This window comes from Neovison vison, chromosome 7 (genome assembly GCF_020171115.1).
Source record: "Neovison vison isolate M4711 chromosome 7, ASM_NN_V1, whole genome shotgun sequence".
In the NCBI taxonomy this organism is placed as follows: Eukaryota; Metazoa; Chordata; class Mammalia; order Carnivora; family Mustelidae; genus Neogale; species Neogale vison.
The window spans coordinates 57750005-57756841 of record NC_058097.1 but is presented as its reverse complement, the minus strand read 5'-3'; positions in this window follow the sequence as shown (position 1 = coordinate 57756841).

Sequence of the window (6837 nt, the reverse complement as noted above, 5' to 3'; positions counted from 1 at the left end):
TATAAGACTTTGCTCCCGGTTGGGTTTCAGTTTGCCTCTGTAGGTGGTAGAGCATTGGAGCACTGGCATCCAGGGACCTCTTTGCTGATTTGCAGTTCCAAGCAAAAGAAGCCAGTGGCTGGTGGCTTCCTGTGGCCTCTCTGCCCTGGAGACCCTGGGACTCCAGCCCTTTAAGCCTTTATCCTGCTTGGCTCACTGCAGAGGCACTCAGCAGATGTGCGTGAGAACCCTTGGCTCTGCTGCTCCTCACAGAATCCCTGTACTGGAGCGTGCAGGGAGGCAGCCTGGCCTTCTCGGAAAAACCTGTTTTCAGTTTCACCTCTGCCCTGTCCTCTCCATCAGCTTTACCTCAGCTCACTGGAAATGCTCATTCTCATGCACCTGGGTGGCTCAGTGGGTTAAGCCCCTGCCTTCAGTTCAGGTCATGGTCTCAGGGTCCTGGGATCGAGGCCCACATCAGGCTCTCTGCTCAGCAGGGACCCTGCTTCCCCCGCTCTCTCTGCCTACTTGTTATCTCTCTGTCAAGTAAATACAAATCTTTAAATTAAAAAAAAAATGCTCATTCTCAGCCCACAGCCAAGACCTCTTGACTCTTTGGTGGTAGCCCAAAAATTAGGTTTTTAAGAAATGTCTTGATAGAATAGATGCAGAGTAAAATATTCCATCTGCTAGTTGTGGTTCCTGAAGACAGGGCACTTATCTTTGTCATTTACATGAGTCTTTTCTATAGTGGCAGGATTTCAGAACAGAGGCTGCAAAATTTATTAGCACACATTTATTCTCTTAATTAAAAAGTAGTGTTTAGAATGTCTGATTGTCGGGGCACCTGGATGGCTCAGGGGATTAAGCCTCTGCCTTCAGCTCAGGTCATGATCCCAGGGTTCTGGGATCGAGCTTCCCCCCCTCTCTCTGCCTGCTGCTCTGCCTACTTGTGATCTCTGTCAAATAAATAAATAAAATCTTAAAAAAAAAGAATGTCTGATTGTCTGCTATTAATTGGCTACTACTCCTTTATGAACATTGAAAGTGAAAAGCTTCTAACTGAAAGATCCCCCCGGGGCTCCAAGCACCCCGGAATGGACCCCTTCGGACCCAAAAACCGAGCCGAGTCCACTGGTCAGATGCAAACAGCACGAGGTTTATTGAGTAGACACAGGCACCTGCGGGCGGTCAAGTCTTAGGAGAACTCGCGCGCCAGCCCTTTGTTCAGGGCCTTTTTATGGGGTTTGGGGAAGCGAAAGCATACGTACAGAAGCGGAAGCATGGTTACAAAGTTTTCATTGGCTGGTTTGAATGTAAAGGCATACTTGGCGCGCGGGAATACCCCTGATTGGTTCGCTCAGCATCCTTCATTTACATAGTGGGAAGTTACTTTCATTGGTCGTTAACAAAAGGGAAACAGACAGTATTGGCTAGATTTCAATCCTTCCTTAGCATGTAGACTGACCATCGGCATTGGCCAGACTACAATCCCTTATTAGCATGTAGACTGACCATCGGCATTGGCCAGACTACAATCCCTTATTAGCATGTAGACTGACCTTTCAACATTCCTTGTAGTATCTTATCACTTTTTACAACATGGGAGGATTGTTTAAGGGAGTGGGAGAAGGGGGTGTTGGCTAAGCAAAGAGAAGGGGGAAGGAGGGGGAAAGGGAGGGAGAAAACCCTTTTCATAACCACTCTACCTGGTGCAGAAAAACAATGTTTGCAGTATGGTATACTTTTAAAATTGCCTTTTCATATGAATGGATCACTCTGTGTGTGTGTCTGTTTTCAAATACCTGTTTCCAAAACCCAGTTTTGGCTGCCTAGCACTTCAAAAGTCAATACTGAAGAGACAAGTGGTGATTGGAAATGATCATAATCTTTACTCAGGAGGCTGGCTACCTAGGGAGAAGGTGGACTCTCATACAAATGCCAGCTCTGAGGTTTCTGCCTTGCCGGCGGGTTTTTAAAGTTAGGACACTGAACCAGTATAGGGAGTACATTGGTCCACAACATTTCTTGACTACATGCAGATTTGATGGTACTATCTATAGATGGGATCACAGTGCTGGGAGGTTGTGCAAGGGGTCTGGTTCCTTAGTACTTACAGGTTGTGCAAAAGGATCTGTATTGCTTTGTGGCATTCACAAGTGCTCAGCTCATCCTAGGAGAGAATGCATGATCTACAGATAAACAGGTGAATCAATCATGTAGGCTAAGGTGCTTGTTAAACCTTCAAGATTAATAGTTTGCCTGGAGGGCCTGAGGTGGCTTCACCCATAGTTTTTCTTACTATTAAACTTTCTAGTCAGGTTCTTCTTTCCAGCTTGCCTCTTCACTCAGATGGAAGACCCTGCTGGCAAGGCATCCCCGAATGGGAACCAAAACTACACCCTGTAGCATGAAGGACTGCCCTGAGCCAGTAAGTCCCCACCCATAGACTGACACCAGGACAAGGATCTGTTTGAGTTTCTCTGCCTACCTGCAAGTGAAAGATCCCCCCGGGGCTCCAAGCACCCCGGAATGGACCCCTTCTCAGGAGGAGACCCCCGGACCCAAAAACCGAGCCGAGTCCACTGATCAGATGCAAACAGCACGAGGTTTATTGAGTAGACACAGGTACCTGCGGGCGGTCAAGTCTTAGGAGGACTCGCGCGCCAGCCCTTTGTTCAGGGCCTTTTTATGGGTTTGGGGAAGCGAAAGCATACGTACAGAAGCAGAAGCATGGTTACAAATTTTTCATTGGCTGGTTTGAATGTAAAGGCATACTTGGTGTTTGTAGATTGGCTAGTTCAAATGTAAAGGCATACTTGGCGCGCGGGAATACCCCTGATTGGTTCGCTCAGCATCCTTCATTTACATAGTGGGAAGTTACTTTCATTGGTCGTTAACAAAAGGGAAACAGATAGTATTGGCTAGATTTCAATCCTTCATTAGCATGTAGACTGACCATCGGCATTGGCCAGACCACAATCCCTTATTAGCATGTAGACTGACCATCAGCATTGGTCAGACTACAATCCCTTATTTGCATGTAGACTGACCATCGGCATTGGTCAGACTACAATCCCTTATTTGCATGTAGACTGACCTTTCAACATTCCTTGTAGTATCTTATCACTTTTTACAACATGGGAGGAATGTTTAAGGGAGTGGGAGAAGGGGGTGTTGGTTAAGCAAAGAGAAGGGGGAAGGATGGGGAAAGGGAGGGAGAAGACCCTTTTCACAAGTACCCACTTACCTTGGCCCCACATTTTCCTTCTATAAACCCGGAAGTGTTTGGAGCACTTTGGAGTCAGTCTTTGGGAGGTTAGTCCACTGTCTTCCTTCCATTGTCCTCACTAAGATTCCTTTCTTAGCCCCATTTGTTCCTCGGCCTCTGGATTTTGTCATGAGACAGGGACCTAACCTAGTACAATTGGTGCACTAAGGGTAGGTGCTCTCGCACCCCTGTGCCCGGACACACAACCAAGTCATAATTTGTGGACAAACTCGGGCCTCACGTTTTTCCCTTAAAATGATCGCGGACAACCTAATCCGCTGTTTATTCCAGTCTACACCCTGTCACCCGAAAGAGGCGCCGGAGCGGTCCTGAAGGTGCACACAGGAGGAATGAAGGACTCACCTGCGGACTGTGCTGTGTCCCTGAGGGGCACGGATGGCCAGAGCTCTGGACAGAGCACTGCCTTAAGGACTGATGGTGGGAACTTCGCCTCCAGCTAAGTATGGGTACTCAACAACTTCGAGGTGTCTCCTCTGATGAAGTTCTAGAACCTAGGTGAGGTTCGGTGGGCTGAGGTCCGGAGCCGATGACCAAGAAAGAATTCTTGAGACATCTTTGGTGCAAAATGGTGGTTTATTAAAGCACGGGGACAGGACCCGTGGGCAGGCAGAGATGCAGCCGCCGCCGGTTGTGAGGGATGGCAGGTTATGTACCCTGCAGTTGGGGGAAGGTGGGGGGGAAGGTGAGGGGAAGGGAGGTTTCAATGGAGTTTTCATATGCTAAAGAGGGCCTACAAGGTGCCAGGACGTCAGAGGCATACCGGAGGCCTTGCCCTTGTGGCTTGATCAATGTTGTCTTTAGACCAGCTATTAACATTAAGATAGCTGGGAGACTTTTTGGTGGGATGTCACAATCCTGCTATCAATCGCCTTTGTTAGTGAGATTTAGGACATTTGTAAACCAAGGGAGACTCCTGTCTAGCAGGATTGTGAGCTCTGCAAGTTAACTATTTGCTTATTGTTCATGGCAGTCAGGGCTGCCTGAGGGATGCTACACATATGACAGAGGGGGAGCGGATGGAGAGGGGGGTGCAAGGCGCCAGCTTTTGTTTGGTCTTCAGCCATCCCCGTGCTCCCTCATCATCCTCTGTGCACCACCCCTGCCTCCCAGACGGTACCAGGGCCTCCCAGCCCGCACCAGGACCCCCTGGCAGACCCCTTCCTGGCATAGCCTCGGAGATGAGACCATGATTCCGCGTGTGTCCGTGGGGTGGGAAAGGCCTCCGCATGTTCCCACACGCCCCCCTTAAGGACCCCTTTCTTTCTGGTAGAGGCCCCACAGGGCCTCCACTCCTTTACTTTGAGTGGAGAGGGAGGCCAGCCCCCACCCCCGCCGCCGGGGCGGAAATCCCTGTCTTTTCCGGGAGAGGCCCCGCCCCACCCGGCTCCCAATCCTTCCTGGCCCGGTGAGTGGGGGGAGACCGGAAGTGGCCCAGCGCCCGTGCCCCATCTCCCGCCCAGCGGGCTTCTCCGTGAGACAGCAGTCTGGAAACACAAACCAGATTGGCTGCGAGATGCACGGAAGGTCGACACTGGGGACCCGCAGTCAACTACTACAGAAAGAGATGGAATTAAATCACTTGGAGGCTGGCGTTCTACGGTGAGAATTTCTTCCAGGGTACTGGGTGGGATCGGAGGATGCGACTCTGAACTCAGCAGGTGGACACGAAAACCTTGTCGCTCTCAGGTGAGACCGTCCAGACAGATCACCAGTCAGGGTGTTCAGGGACGTCCCTTCACTCTGGACTGTCAAGATTAACGTCTTCTGCCTCTGAGGTTCCTGAAGACCTCCAGTCAGCTCCCAGCCCCCACAGCTGTTGTCTGCCTGGCCTTGTCACATCTCCTGCACACGCCAAGGTTTAGTTTTCCTCCAAACACCCAAGTAGTTTTTCAGCGCCTTCTCAGCACATCCATTCTCACCATGGGAGAATTTAGTTTGTAAATAGGCAAATACTATAGAGTGGGGCTGGATTTTTTGTATTTCTGAATCTGCACGTAACAAAGTCCCGACGTGATGGTAAGAATGCACCCTAAACTTAAACGTGTGTTTTTTTGGTCATGACAGTGCAGGATACAAAAGTACCCGAGGAAAAATAATGAATAGCCTTCTAGTATTCAGAAACAGTTACTCCATATAGAAAAATGATGATCAACCTATTTAAAACCCAGGACAACTCCAAAATAGCGCTACTAAAAAACAATACCCTTGAACTCTACACCAAAACTAGTGTGCTATATTAGTTTTAGCTAATTGCATTTAAATAAATAAAATACTCAACTTAGTAAGTCTGAAGATCAGATTGTCTCTACTGAACCATTATGAATTGGACAGCATCCCATCTAACAAATAGAAAGGGAATCAAAGGGCCAGAAAAGTTTTAAAGGCAGGACAAGCAGGACAAGGACGTCATGAAAACAAAACAAAACAAAACAAAAATTATTTTGGCAAAGTCACCTCCTTTTGGGGGAAAGTGGAGACTTCTTAGGAGAATTACCTTACCACCGGGACCAGGAAACTTTAGACTGACTGAGGAAAAGTGAAAAATTGCAATCACATTAGCTATCAAGTCCCGGTTTGGCGATACAGTTGTAGCAAAGTGACTCCATTCCAAGCCTGTGGTTTTCTTTTATTTATATATATATTTAAAGATTTTATTTATTTATTTGACAGAGCAAGATTACAAGTAGGCAGAGAGGCAGGCAGAGAGAGAGAGAGGAGGAAGCAGGCTCCCTGCTGAGCAGAGAGCCCGATGCGGGACTCCCCAGGACCCTGAGATCATGACCTGAGCCATGAGGCAGCGGCTTAACCCACTGAGCCACCCAGGCGCCCTGTGGTTTTCTTTTAAAGATGTCTTTGTTTTACTGTCTTATTTGTAAATGAAAAGGAAAATAATTGTAACTCACATACAAGAAAATAGGAAAATGATGTTAATGGAAAAGAAATAAAAAAGATTTCCAACCGGCAAGTAAGACATTAAAAATGCTCGGGACGCCTGGGTGGCTCAGTTGGTTAAGCAGCTGCCTTCGGCTCAGGTCATGATCCCAGCGTCCTGGGATCGAGTCCCGCATCGGGCTCCTTGCTCTGCAGGGAGCCTGCTTCTCCCTCTGCCTCTGCCTGCCACTCTGTCTGCCTGTGCTTGCTCTCCCTCTCTCTCTCTCTGACAAATAAATAAAATCTTTAAAAAAAAAAAAAGACATTAAAAACGCTCAAAATCGTGAATCCTTCAGGAAATGCAATCAAAACTATACCACAGTTATTACGTTGCGCAAAATTAAAGGATGGCCATATCGAGTATTGGCAGGGTTGCAGAAGAAGTGGACTTTTCATCCACTGCTGATGCAAATGCAAAAGTGAACAATCATTTTGATTGCAGTGCAGTTTTTTCAAAAGTTAATATTCACCTGTCCTGTGACTCAGGTACTGAACATTAAGTTACTGTTAATTTTAGTTAATTAAGTTAATAATTAAATTGTTTAGTTAATTTACTAAATTGTTAATTCAGTTAATTTACTAAATTGTTAATTTAGTTAACTGTTAATTTAGTTAATTAAGTTGATTAAGTTACT